The 14273-nt window shown below is 42.7% G+C and overlaps 1 pseudogene; it reads right to left on the bottom strand.

Moving 5' to 3' along the window:
• Nucleotides 1-782: 782 nt before the first annotated feature.
• Nucleotides 783-14273, bottom strand: part of LOC111955131 (sodium bicarbonate cotransporter 3-like) — a 66221-nt pseudogene continuing 52730 nt past the window's right edge.

The raw sequence follows: 14273 nt of genomic DNA, 5'->3' as shown, positions 1-14273 counted from the left end.
TGTAAATTATGTCTGAGCATTGGATGTTTAATGTTTAACTATTACCCTGGCTATCCGTAAATAAATAAAAACAAGAAAATGATGCTGTCTTGATTTGCTTAATATTAGTAATTCAAAATGATTTATACTTTTACTTTTGATACTTAAGTATATTTTATCAATTACATATACTTTGGATACTTAAGTATATTTAAAACCAAATACAGCAGTATTTTACTGGGTGACTTTCACTTTTAATTGAGTCATTTTCTATTAAGGTATCTTTACTTTTACTCAAGTATGACAATTGGATACTTTTCCCACCACTGCGGCTTCAGAGCGAAGTGGTATCCCATAACGCATTGCATTATTTTTGAGTTTGCGCAATTTAACAAATGAATATCGGCTTGCCTAATTATGAGTCACCTGCATTTATTTGTGTCTGATTTCGAGACATGACACTTTACATCTGAAATACTTCCCACATTAAATGTTTAACTATTACCAAGGTTTTTATCGTGTAAAACGACAGGGGGAATTATTTCATTTGAATTTCATGCTTGTTTTATTATTTAAATGTGGAACATGAATTGCATCATTCAAGTCAAGGGTGTGTCCTGGAGTTGATGGGTTTATTTGATCCCTTCGCCACTCTTGAAGTCACCCTGCGAGTTTCGTCAGCAACACGTGACAACGGAGAGCCCCCAGAGAGAGTTGGTAGGGGTTTGGGATTCACCGTAGGTATTGTACACATACTGATGGTGTGCTTTGCACTTGGCTTAAATATGCAGAGAGGAACAATAGACATTTCATTTACTTTTAATTGCTTTCCATCAACACTTACAAAAAATAGTTTCCATCCTACATGTTCTTATCGTATTCAACAACATATTACAGGAGAATGTTCTGTGCTTGACTGACAGCAGTAGTGAGGTCAGTGTAATACATGGTCCTAAAGAATACCCTGTTTATAGTACAGATCAGAGCCATATATTATTTATGGTAAAGATCATATAATACAGATGGAATCCATTGCACTGCAATACCATTTGTGTTCTACAATGAATTGTACCTACTGCATACATATAGTATCACAAATACCAAAACAACATTTGTAATGACTTAAAATAGCCAACATTTTACCAGAATTGTGTTCAAATGAATTGCAACAATGCACATTAAAATTTTTGTTAAAAGATAGGTGTTTGGGGAAATGCATTAGATTTCTGTAAATTTCATTAGTGATATTGAAGTTACAATAATTCTGTGCACATTCACTGATATTGCATGTCAAAAATTACAGTTCATACCCATTCGTGAACAAACACTACATCTGTGACATACAAACACATACAGTACATTATTGACAAATTAGTATGATGAAGTGTGTACTAATGAGTTCATATTTGTCATGTAATACATCAGGTTGGTTGTCGGGTTGAGGAGGACGCGACTTTCACAAAAACATTCAGAGCACTACCGCATTCATATTTCACTTCAGTTTCAACCGATATGAACAGCCTGTCGATATTCCGTCCTAGCTTGCTCGTCTCTCTTACGCATTTTGGGCAATGTGTGTGTGTGTACTACTTGAACATTAACACTATGTCTACAGTATGAATAAAAGACCAACAAAGAGCATTCACAAGGCACGTAAGCTCTTGTCTGTATAAATCAGCTACACACTAATAGTCAATAGAGGAGACACACAACGTGGATGGGGTTTGACAAACTCCCCCTAGACAGCGCAATAGAAGCATCACTCCAGACATTGTATCGTACTGAAAACTCGTATATTATTGCTAAAACAGGAGCATGTGCGCTAAGCAAATGAGAAATATATAATTGCATTTTACAGATCATTTCTGGAAATATTTTTCAGCATAAAAATGACATCTGCAATATTGAACCTACTGATACGGTGTACATTGTGACACACAAGTATCAAAACTTGTACAGCATAAATTGTACAATATTGTGAGAATACAATTTGACTGCACAGAATAACGTTGTTCATTGCTTTTAGAAGAAATCTAACGGCACATTACTTTTTTGTTCACTTTCCTGTTTACCAAAAATAATTGTCCCGAGAATAATAAATCCAACAATAATACACAAATAGGTTATAATAGTGAAATACTGTGCGAATAGTGACAGACAAGCGATGAGTGTAAAAAAACTTCCCACAATCAGAAATCATGTTGATTTCAAAGTTGTAACTTTTTCTAGACATTTGAGCAACAGTTCTGTGGATCTTCAGATTCAATGGTTTTTAACTCAATTCAGACCTGTGCACTAATTCCTACTGGCAAACAAATCTAAAGTGCTTATTGTAGTATTCATCCCATCACTTTCTTAACCTTAAAATTAGTATTTCAGAAAATGTTCCATAGAAACATACAACAGAAAGCACACAATCCCACAGAAACAGCATAACAACATATACTTACAAACAAAGAAATATTCTCAGTTGAACAACTTCATCTGAGCAGCAATACCAATAGTGAGAATGCAACTTGCAGAGTATATAGTACAGATACAGTACAGGGGCAGTGAAAAGATGTCACCGTTGTCAATGTTTCACAAGCAAGACAGATTATGGGGGTAAAGGCGTCCGAATGTCTACATTTACATTTAAGTCATTTAGCAGACGCTCTTATCCAGAGCGACTTACAAATTGGAAAGTTCATACATATTCATCCTGGTCCCCCCGTGGGGAATGAACCCACAACCCTGGCGTTGCAAGTGCCATGCTCTACCAACTGAGCCACACGGGGTCTACATTCTTCGTTTGGTTTGCAACAGTTTAGATTTAGATTACCCGTGTTAAGTCATGATGTAACCAGTTTGCACTGACGAAAATCACAGAAATAACAACTTGAATCATCATGGCTTGACTGACATGTGTTTCTGGAGCTGGTTTGTGTTTAGTACATTTTTGGAAAGGAAATATATATTATTTAAAAAATGTAGACAAACCAGAATAGCTCACATATGACATGTGCCCCAAAAAACAGGATGCACGTGTGAATCTCTTAATTGGTAATAAAATCTAACTTAAAATGTACATGAGAAAATATACCTTATATAGTACAATTAAGTAAATTTACGCATACACAACAATTGAAGAAGATTCCGCATATGTGTGACGGTGGTGGCCCCATCCTTTGGCATCTGTGGCAGTGTGTGGGAAATGATTGGTTGACACGGGGTTTCGGTAGGCAGTGTGAGTCTGGTTCATTCATGTCCCGGCAATGTGCTCGCCACTGCGGGGCAGTCAGTCCTCTGTGCACTGGTGGGCCTCAAGACCCCCATAGCTACATTGGACCACTGGAGGTCACTGGAGCTCAACTGTTGACCCAGCAGACCCACAAAAGGGGCTTCTTTTCCAGAGACCAGTCTGATTGCTCTGCTCAAGTCCTAGCTTGCTCACTGTACCAGGGTGGCCCTCTGTGGGGTTAGGTGGGGGGTAGGACAAGGTCTCCTCCATCACAAGGCAGTCTCTAAGGCTGAACTCTCTCCTCCTGCCTCGGTAGTGTCCATGTTGACTCTAACACAGGCTACCTTCTCCTGGCTGCCAGAGACAAGGGAGGGAAGCAGATGGGAAGAGAGGCATCAATGGGCTGGTTGTGCTGTGCTGGGCCAGGATATCAATGTGTCAAGGATAAGCAGGAAATGTGTTTCTGATGTAAGTGCAATGCTGTCTGTGAAAGTGTCAGACGGCAATGCTAAAATTAAACTCAAAGCTCATACCATGCTCTAAGAATATACGGTTGTTAACACCCTAGACTTGAAGATGGCGGGCTCATGTCTTAAATTATGTTGTTCTTAACTATTATAATTGGGACGGAAGGATAAAACGAGGCAGCACCCAGTTAGATCCTCAGGACATGTAAGAACCTCAGGGCAAAGCCTCTTCAACGCTTTGCTTTTGTATATCGTAGGCAAATATATCCGTAGGCAAATACAATATTCAGGAGAATAGAATGTATTCTTGTTTTATGGAAATATCCACACACAATTCAGATCTCACAACATACAAGCGACTGAACATGATGCAAGTTATGACACAGCAAAAGCAATAACTTAATACTCTCGTTACATACGAATGGATAGATTGTCCTTATCATACCTATTAATTAATTCATGGGCTAGTCACAGAATTAAGTCGATTATTTAGTTATATTAGATTCGTTACTGTCCATAAGAATAGTCACAGAATATAATAGAATTATATGATCTACAAGGGGTAAGTTATCAATGTGATCTTGTCTTAATGAGATTTCAGTAGACCTGAGGTGTGCCTGGGGAAAAAGGCCCCTCCATTTTCAGGACAAAGAGGGGTGACAGCTAAAGACGAGTCGTTGTCGGCATAGCTACCTTTGGCTACGCTTCATAGACGGGCCGAAGTCGGCGCTCAACGCCACTGCTTTGCATGCCCCGCTTTTGGCCATTTCCTCAGAGATATTAACATTGCCGAGGTCACATGAGCTACATGCAGCGAGGAACAGGACAGAACAAGGGAGGGGAGACAGACATGCATGCATATGGATAAGGTAATCAAACAAAAGATTGAAGTGCACACAGGACTACTTGGCACCAGTTCTCTGTCATTGTATCTTGCACTAAAAATATGTACAGGCTTATGTGTAACAATTTCTCTGTTGCCAATTGTTACTCTTGGACAATGATTGTCTGTGGTGAGTTCTCTACGTAATCAATGTGTACATTAGTCATTAGTATTCACATGGTTTTAGAGCCTTTTTACCTGGCCATGATACTATGTAGCATTATGTATCATAACAATCCCGCCCAAAACACAAACGCAACACGCTAGGAATGTGTTTTCAATAAAAAGGCATCATCTACAGGTATAGTAAATAGCCAAGTTACGATTTTGGCCATGCGCTCATTGATGTTACTGTAAATTACTGAGTAGGGTTAAAACTCAGCACGTGGGCTGGATATATCAGACACCCACCCCTACCGCCTCTTCATCCATTGGGAGGGTTTGAGCGATTATTCTGTACGATCTGTTCAAGATAAACACGTTACAGAACTAACATCAGCACTGTTATCTTTACATACTGAGACAAGGATGTCCCTACTGGCCAAGAGCAGACGCTCTTATCCAGAGCGACTTACAGTAGAGTGCATACATTTTTATTACATTTTTTGTTTTACATACTGAGACAAGGATATCCCTACGCGCCAAACCCTCCCTACCGGCCAAACCCTCCCTAACCCGGACGACGCTATGCCAATTGTGCGTCGCCCCACGGATCTCCCGGTTGCGGCCGGCTGCGACAGAGCCTGGGCGCGAACCCAGCCCAGCCTGGGGCGCGAACCCAGAGACTCTGGTGGCGCAGCTAGCACTGCGATGCAGTGCCCTAGACCACTGCGCCACCGCCACCGCCGCCTCTTCATCCACTGGGAAGGTCATCGAGCGATTATTCTGTACGATCTGTTCAAGATAAACACGTTACAGAACTAACATCAGCACTGTTATCTTTACATGCAATACCAAGAATGTAGAGATGGAGGACAAATTTGAATAGTATAACAAAATCATATAATACAAAAACAAAGCATGTCCAACATTTAGCTATCCAGTGTAATGTACTCTGGTTGAATGGTGGGCAGCACTCACCTCCCTGAGAGAGTTTTGACTGGGATCTTGAGCAGGTTCCCACCGTCATAATGGACCTTCACAGCATTCACGCCCACCTGTTCTTCTATGAGYAATAGAGCCTGGGCCTCCTGGGACCAAGGGGACAAGCGGAGAATTACAACTGAGTGTACCCATGAGGGTGCAGGTAAATTGCCATGGTCTGAGCCCCTTTGCCCGTTCTAGTCACTTGATTTCTGTGGGGACAGGTCATGTTAGCGTGCTAGACAGTGAACGTTGTCTGGGAACTAATGGCTTTAAAAGTATTATTGTGTGTTACCCGTTTCTCCCTCTCCTTCTTCTTCTTGTCATCCTCTTTCTTCTTCTTGCTCTCGGGCATCAAGTCGTCCAGATAGCTGAGCTCCCTCTTGGTAAAGAAAAAGTCGAGAAGCTTCCGAATGAAGACGAGGGCCAGCACCTTTAAGCAAAAACAGGATATTTTAAGAGGGAGAGAGGAAGCAAAAGAACTACACAGGCCCATACACACGGTTTTAGATATTTTCATGTTTACAAACACCCTTGTTGGTAGACAAGATATCACATTTCTCCAGTTTGTAAATTGTGAGAGTGATATTAACCATGGAGAGATAGAGTGATGGCAGTACTACTATAAAACATTTAGCTCTATGGGTATTACCATCATGGGGAAAACGACAGCGGCTGCGGAGGCCTTGATGACCCACAGCAGTATGAGGCAGGTGAGCTGCACCAGGGTGAAAACATGGACCTTCCACAGGGGAACGTATCGCAGGTAGATCAGGTCAGGCTGGTGCTTGGCTGGCATACCAAACAACTTGATACGGTCAAAGAACTAAGAGAGAGGGAGAGAGATGTGAACATTGTCCTGAGCACCATTTCATCATCCGTTTCGCATTTTTTTGTCAGGAAACACATTTGAAATGAAAGAGTTCAACTGCAATGACATGTTTTCTTGATCAAAGGGAGTTTAATTACAAAAAGAGTAAGCTCATCATTACAGACAAAGGCATTGCATTGCTTTACTGTCTAAAGATCCAAATCTCTGATCATATCCTCAACTAATCATTGAATATAATCTCACCTGAATGCCTTTGAGTGAAGAGGCTCCCATGTAGAGGAAGACCCCGTACAGCACCGGCATAGGAATGAACTGGAGGTTGGGGGAGAAAGGTTGGACATACAGTATATAATAATAATAATAATTTCAAGCGTCTTTAAAAAAAATCATCCATGTCAACATTTCAACTGTAAGGTGAACACATAAGAGTCATTCACATTGCATTATGGGTCCAGCGCCCATCGTCTTATATTAATAACCCATCTTATTTTTTAGAACACTTTTCTGAAACCCAAAGAGGTGTCACCTTGAGTGCGGAGGTCATGAAGACGGAGCAGCCCATGAGGACAAATATCATGAAGCCGGTGACCCTCTGCTCTCTGATGCCCAGGAACTTGGGCTGTTCTCCTGGCGCCGAGCAGCCCGACTCCACCTTTTAGATTTGATTCGATCACATTAGACGAATGTCTAGTATACTCAAGAGAAATACATTCTTTTTCTAACAAAAACCCAACTCACAACTAATCACTTACAACAGAGGTGTCAAACTTAATACCTGGAGGGCCGAATGTCTGCTGGTTTTTGTCATTTCCTATCAATATGTTCAGTTAAGACCTAGACAACCAGGTGAGAGCAGTCCCTAACTAATTGATGACCTTAATTGATCAATGAGGTACAAGGGAATTGCGTTTTACACCGCTGACCTCGAACGAATAAACAAAAGACAGCAGCAGGCTTGCCAACCTTGAGGCTGTTGACGTGGGAGATGGAGAGCACGGTGGCGGCTACGAACCAGGGCAGGCCCATGATGGAGCAAACCCCCAGCATTACCGCCACCACCAGCAGGTCCAGATGGTAGCCACAGCCTTTCTACATGACGGAGAAGAAGGGGGGGGGGGGGGAACCGGGGGGGGAAAAGACGAGGATAAAAAGTGATTATAGTATACTGTAGTTGGGAGCACCGAATTGTACACAGTGAATACTCTTCATGAAAACACTAGCTACATTCAACCCAGTGAATGATAATATAATGGACAGGACAAGGTGACAAGAACAAAACATCCTTGTAAGAAATGCGTCTGTTCCACCCCACCTTGACGGTGTGAATGGAGTCTGTAGACCACGGAAGTCGCTGCCATAAACCAGCGCCGGCTCACCTTGAGCTTGTGCTCCTTGCGGTTGATGATGACGGCGGTGATCTGCTGGTCCATGAAGATGAGGATGGTGCAGAGCAGAGCGGGCAGCGCCGCCACCAGCAGGGTCCACCAGGGGTTGGTGCCCAGCGGGGAGATCAGCCAGCCGCGATGCTTGGAGGTAGGCTGTAGACCAGAGCATAGAGTTAGCTTTTAAACTATAATGCTCATAGCTGGCAGTCAGGCTATAGTGTTCGAGTTAAGTTTATTTGTCATATGCACAGGAACACATGGTGTAAACAGTACAATGAAATGCTTGCAGGTTCCCCTCTCGACAATGCGACAACAATAAGAATAGAAAATAATTAAGTAATGCAAATGTATAAAAAGAGTAGAAGCTCAATAGAAGCTAAAATAAAATAGAATAGATATTTAGCAGAGGTATAAATACAAGGAAGGCACATTACAATATTTACACGTGTGCCGGGGAAGGGAGATATGAAGTGTGGTGTGCAATATTAAACAGAAGTCCAATAGCAGCAGCAGTGGTGTGTGTGTGTGTGTGTGTGTGTGTGTGTGTGTGTGTGTGTGTGTGTGTGTGTGTGTGTGTGTGTTTGTACCTGCATATGTGTGGGCTTGTGTGAGTGAATGACTGAGTGACTGACTGAGTGAGTGAATGACTGAGTGACTGACTGAGTGAGTGACTGAGTGACTTAGTGACTGACTGACTGAGTGACTGACTGAGTGACTGACTGAGTGACTGAGTGAGTGACTGACTTAGTGACTGAGTGACTGACTGACTTAGTGACTGAGTGAGTGAGTGAGTGACTGAGTGAGTGACTGACTTAGTGACTGAGTGAGTGACTGACTTAGTGACTGACTTAGTGACTGACTTAGTGACTGACTTAGTGACTGACTTAGTGACTGACTGAGTGAGTGACTGAGTGAGTGCAGGTGTGCTAAGGTACGGAGAGTCAGTGTAAACGGTCAGTTCCAGTTCAAGTGTTTGGTTTGTGGGTAAAAACTGTCTCTGAGCCTCGTGGTCCAAGACCCGATGCTCTGATACCGTCTGCCAGACGGTAGGGGAATGAACAGTCCGTGGCTGGGTTGTGTGTGGTCCTTCATGATGTTTTTCATTGTACATTACATTGTCCTGTGTACACTTTACTGTATCCTGTGTGACTTTGATTGATTTTAGCTATAATGCAAAAGGCTAGTATCTAGCTATCGCATTACACTATTACACCTGCCGTGGTGCTTGGAGGTGGATCTGCAGCAGGGCAGAGAGTTAGCTTCAACGCTAAGGCTAAAAGAAAGCCATCCCGTTGCGCTCGACAGATCTGAATAGGTCAGTGTCCACATTAGCTTACTGGTATCACTACTGCCTCTAGTATCAGCCCAGGATATATATATATATCATTGCTGTCATCAGTATCACATGACATGTTGATATGATCAGTATGCCATATGGCAGTACGGCGTCTTTTGAATGCCTACACAGAGATACAGTATCAAAAGAGTCCTACCTCAAAGCGGTCGGGTACGTTGAGTTTAGGAGAGGGGATGCCCATCAGATAGTCCACCAGCACCATGATCATAATGGTCAGAAACACGGCAAAGTCACTGATGGTGGAGCGTACCTGCACAACCCATAATAATGACATTTTGCATAAACGTGGTAACGTGTAAACAACAAAGCCATTGTAATTCACTCAGTGGGAACACCCACACACAGTAGCTAATGGTAACAGCAAAGCGTGAGACATATTGTGTGGGAAGAATGTGACGACCTTGAAATTAAACTGTGAATGTTGTTGCAGCACAATACACTTTTAGAGGAACATGGACACACACACACACACACACACACACACACACACACACACACACACACCTGTCTCTTATACACATCTAGATGTGTATAAGAGACAGCATTGATCGCAAGTGAATAACACACCATTGTAGGGAAGTATCGCTCGGTCTTGATCTCCTTGAGGAAGGAGGAGAGGAAGAAGGTGGTGAAGAAGAGGATGATGGACCAGAAGAGGACATCTGGGATGTAGGGGCCGTGGTGACCACAGGCAGGACCAGCAAACTCTCCATGGAGCAGGTTACACATCTGGCAAAGAGAGTAAAAGGGTCAGAGAAATACACAGGCTCAACAGATGTTTTCGCAGTGTGTGTGTTCCTTGTGTGTGTGTGTGTGTGTGTGTGTGTCCTCTGACTGACCGATACGTTGAGACTGTTCCAGGAGATAGTGTCTGGTGTGTGTCCTGTCTGGTTCCACGTCTGCAAGATCTCAGTGGAGGCGTTGGCCGGTGGAGAACACTGACACCTGAGTCAAGAGAAGAAATCTTACACACTCCATGCCTTACACTCCCCACACAACCATCATTTCCCCTTTTCCATCTTTGGGCGCGAGTCGGTGGTAATATCATCTGAAACACTGCAATCCAAATAGAAAAGGTACATTTCCTGACTAAAATGTGTGTTTGGTCAGCTATTTTTTTTAAAGGCAGCGGAAAAATGGCAGCTCCCATTTCCCGCGGCTTTTGCCCYCCGCCGAGGCTCTCTGACCCAGACTCACGAGTAGAGGGTGAGGTTGTCCAGCTCGTTGTGCATGTTGACGGGGTAGTGTTCCCCCAGGTGGAAGAGCTTCTCCAGGGCCTCGTAGATGAAGATGATGCAGATGAGCGCGGCGAAGGCCTCCTCTGTGAAGCGGGTGATGTAACAGACCAGGGAGCTGGCGTCCGTGGCAACCAGGACCAGGCAGAGGAAGGCCGTCCACAGGCCGATGCTGGTCCTCAGAGACAGGTAGGACAGGCCGTAGTCCCTGGGTAGGAGAGGAGAGGAGTTCGAGACTCAATAGTGGTGGGGCTGTCAAATCACTAAACAATGCAATCGAGTTGACTCGCGGGATTCTCTGCGATTATTCGCAAATTACGAATTTGCTCAAAGTGAGCTGTAATTTAAGATTTTTCATACAAGAAAACATAACAAGAATATTGATGTCTTGATTTTATCTAAAGCAACGGTTAGAAAAATTTGGTAAATTAAGAAAGCACACTTTATTTAACCTCAATATCAACTTTACAAGGCATTGTACTCGATTTTAGCTGTATATATATAATATATTTAGGATGTTTTCAGTGTATTTTCACATTCATATCTTATTAGGTACTGCAAGCAGTGAGCTCAAAGCATATAAACGTTATGACAGTTGTAGGGGAGGAGCAAGCACTCGGACCATGCCTTATGAAATGATTGAATGACCTTGAGCCTGTCCCGACTTCTTTCATAACTAGTTATGGCCCTGAGTTTTTCCTGACCATGTGACTTGACCAAGAAAAACTCCAGGCACTTGATTTACTGTGCATGTATACAGTACATAAAATTCAGGGAGTTACTGATCAGAAACAAATTAGAAATCCCCAAATGGCAGGTGAGCTTGTACTTGCAGGTTGTTACCACCAGAGGGCCACAGTGCAAATGACAGTGAAACCAGGATATGGTTGCACACTCACTTGCAAAACTTGAAGAGGATCTTCTCGAAAACTAGGACAGGCCCCGTACTGCCCAGTATAGTGAGGGGCTGACCCGCAAACAGAGAGAAGGCCACTCCTGTGAGGGATGCCCCAAACAGAGACTCTATGGCACTCTGTAGCAAAAGAAGAGAGGGAGGGGAAGAAGCAGTGAGAACGGGAGGAAGAGGAGGAGGTGGTAAATACATAAGAGGAAACCAGAGAGAGGGAGAGACTAAGGGGAATAAGGCAAAGCGGACAGAACACCCCACATAACATAGCACATCAGTTTAAAGTGACATTCCAGCTCAGGCTGCCGAGCATCAGACAGTGTAGATAAACTGCTTTACTTCATCCACCCCGTCGGCCTGTCTGTACTTATATCCCTCCGCCACTGGCCTTCTAATGAGTTTACTCAGACGCATCACACACCCCGGCACGCTGACGCTAGCTACGCCAACAGTCTCCCTCTGGAGTTACTGTAGGATTTGTGTGTGTAACTCATTGTCAGGATCAAAGCATGGAGACAGTATTCTGAGTAGCTCGCAGTGAGGAAGAGGAACACTGTCTAACCACATCCGATTTGCTTATAGTGATATGAATCCTATATGCTTTTAGTGATATTTGTATATAGTAATAAGCAAATAGGGTAAGACCTTTTGGTAAGACCTTTTGTTAAACGTATACATAATTAGTGCAAGGCTTACATTGACTTGTTAAACTCTAAGTGACTTGCATACATTAAGGGATACTGCACAGATAGAAGACAGACTGCTGTAATCGGAGTGGCATTCATTGACACTCATGGACAAGGACCCACTCACTATGTTKCCCTTAGTGGCCTCGCCCAGCAGCCCCCCGAAGGTGATGACAGGGGACATGCAGGCGCAGTAGAGGAACAGGATGGAGGCCAGACACTGCAGGTTCAACGAGTCCCGGATATCGCTCCAGTAGAACGGCGCCTTCCTCTTTATATCCATCACCAGGCCTCCAAAGATCCTAGAGGACGGGCAAAACCACAACGCTTCACAGCAGGCTAACTAAAGTATCCCAGATGAATCCCAGATTACATCCTTAGACATCTGGATTAGGTTTTTTTTGGACCATACAAGCCACTGGGCACACACCTGTCGAGTCAACGTTTTCCTCGCCATTTCAATGAAATGACATTGAACCAACGTGGAATAGACGTTATTGACGTCTGTGCCCAGTGGGAACGCATTATTGGACTCCGAGATAACTCTTTTGGATCTATAGGGCTCCCAGAGATTTGTTAGGACCCACAGATAACTTTTTCAGAACGTCAGTGTTGTACGGTACACCATAACCTAGGTACTTTCTGATACTGTAACATGAGAAACGGTTCCCTGACTGAGATGATCAAGCCTGTCTAGTAACATGACGACTGGGCCAGCAGCCTAACCTTTCAGCGCCTTTGGCGTTCCAGTTCGACAATTATACTGACCAAAAATATAAACGCAACATGCCACAATTTCTAAGATATTACTGAGTTACAGTTCATATAAGGAAATCAGTCAATTTAAATAATTTCATTAGGCTCTAATCTATGGATTTCACATGACTGGGAATGCAGATATGCATCTGTTGGTCACAGACACCTTAAAGAAAACGGGCCACACAATGGGCCTCAGGATCTCGTTACGGTATATCTGTGCATTCAAATTAGCATCAATAAAATGCAATTGTGTTCATTGACCATAGCTTATGCCTGCCCATACCATGGAACATTTCTAGTATCTTTTGTTTCAGCTCAGTACACTGAACAAAAATATTAACGCAACATGTAAAGTGTTGGTCCCATGTTTCATGAGCTGAAATAAATGATAGAAGAAATTTTCCATACGTACAAAAAGCTTGTATCTCTCAAATTGTGTCCACAAAGTTGTTCAAATCCCTGTAAGTGAGAATTTCTCCTTTTCCAAGATAAATATATAAAATCAAATTGTATTGGTCACATACACAGATGTTATTGCGGGTATAGCGAAATGCTTGTGTTACTAGCTCCAACAGTGCAGTAGTATCTAACAATTTACAACAATACACACAAATCTAAAAGTAAAAGAATGGAAATAACATATAAAGTAAGTATGGAAGTAATATATATATGTAATATATATATATATATATATATATATATATATATATATATATATATATGGAAGTAATATATATATATAGTAAGAAATATATAAAATATTAGATTGAGCAATGTCGGAGTGGCATAGACTAAAATACAGTAGAATAGAATACAGTATATACATATGAGATGAGTAAAGCAGTATGTAAACATTATTTAAACATTGTTAAAGTGACTAGTGTTCCATTATTAAAGTGGTCAGTGATTCCAAGTCTATGTATATAGGGCAGCAGCCTCCAAGGTGCAGGGTTGCGTAACCAGGTAGAAGCTGGCTGATGATGGCTATTTAACAAGGTCTGATGGCCTTGAGATAGAAGCTGTTTTTCAGTCTCTCGGTCCCTGCTTTGATGCACCAGGGCCCCGAGCTTAATGATGAGCTTGGAGGGTACTATGGTGTTGAAAGCTGAGCTGTAGTCAATGAACAGCATTCTTACATAGGTAATCCTCTTGTCCAGATGGGATAGGACAGTGTGCAGTGCGATCTGTGGATCTATTGGGGCAGTAAGCAAATCCATCCACCTGACAGGTGTGGCATATCAAGAAGCTCATTAAACAGCATGATCATTACACAGGTGCACCTTGTGCTGGGGACAATAAAAAGCCGCTCTAAAATTTGCAGTTTAGTCACACAACACAATGCCACAGATGTCTTAACTGCAGACCACGTGTATGGCGTCGTGTGGGCACGTGGTTTGCTGATGTCAACGTTGCGAACAGAGTGCCTCATGGTGGGTTTAAAATCTTTGAAACTGTTGCATGTTGCTTTTATATTTTTGTT

The sequence above is a fragment of the Salvelinus sp. IW2-2015 genome, linkage group LG30, assembly GCF_002910315.2.
Source record: "Salvelinus sp. IW2-2015 linkage group LG30, ASM291031v2, whole genome shotgun sequence".
NCBI lineage: Eukaryota > Metazoa > Chordata > Actinopteri > Salmoniformes > Salmonidae > Salvelinus > Salvelinus sp. IW2-2015.
The sequence above is the reverse complement of the archived record's forward strand: the minus strand, read 5'-3'. Positions and strand labels throughout refer to the sequence as shown.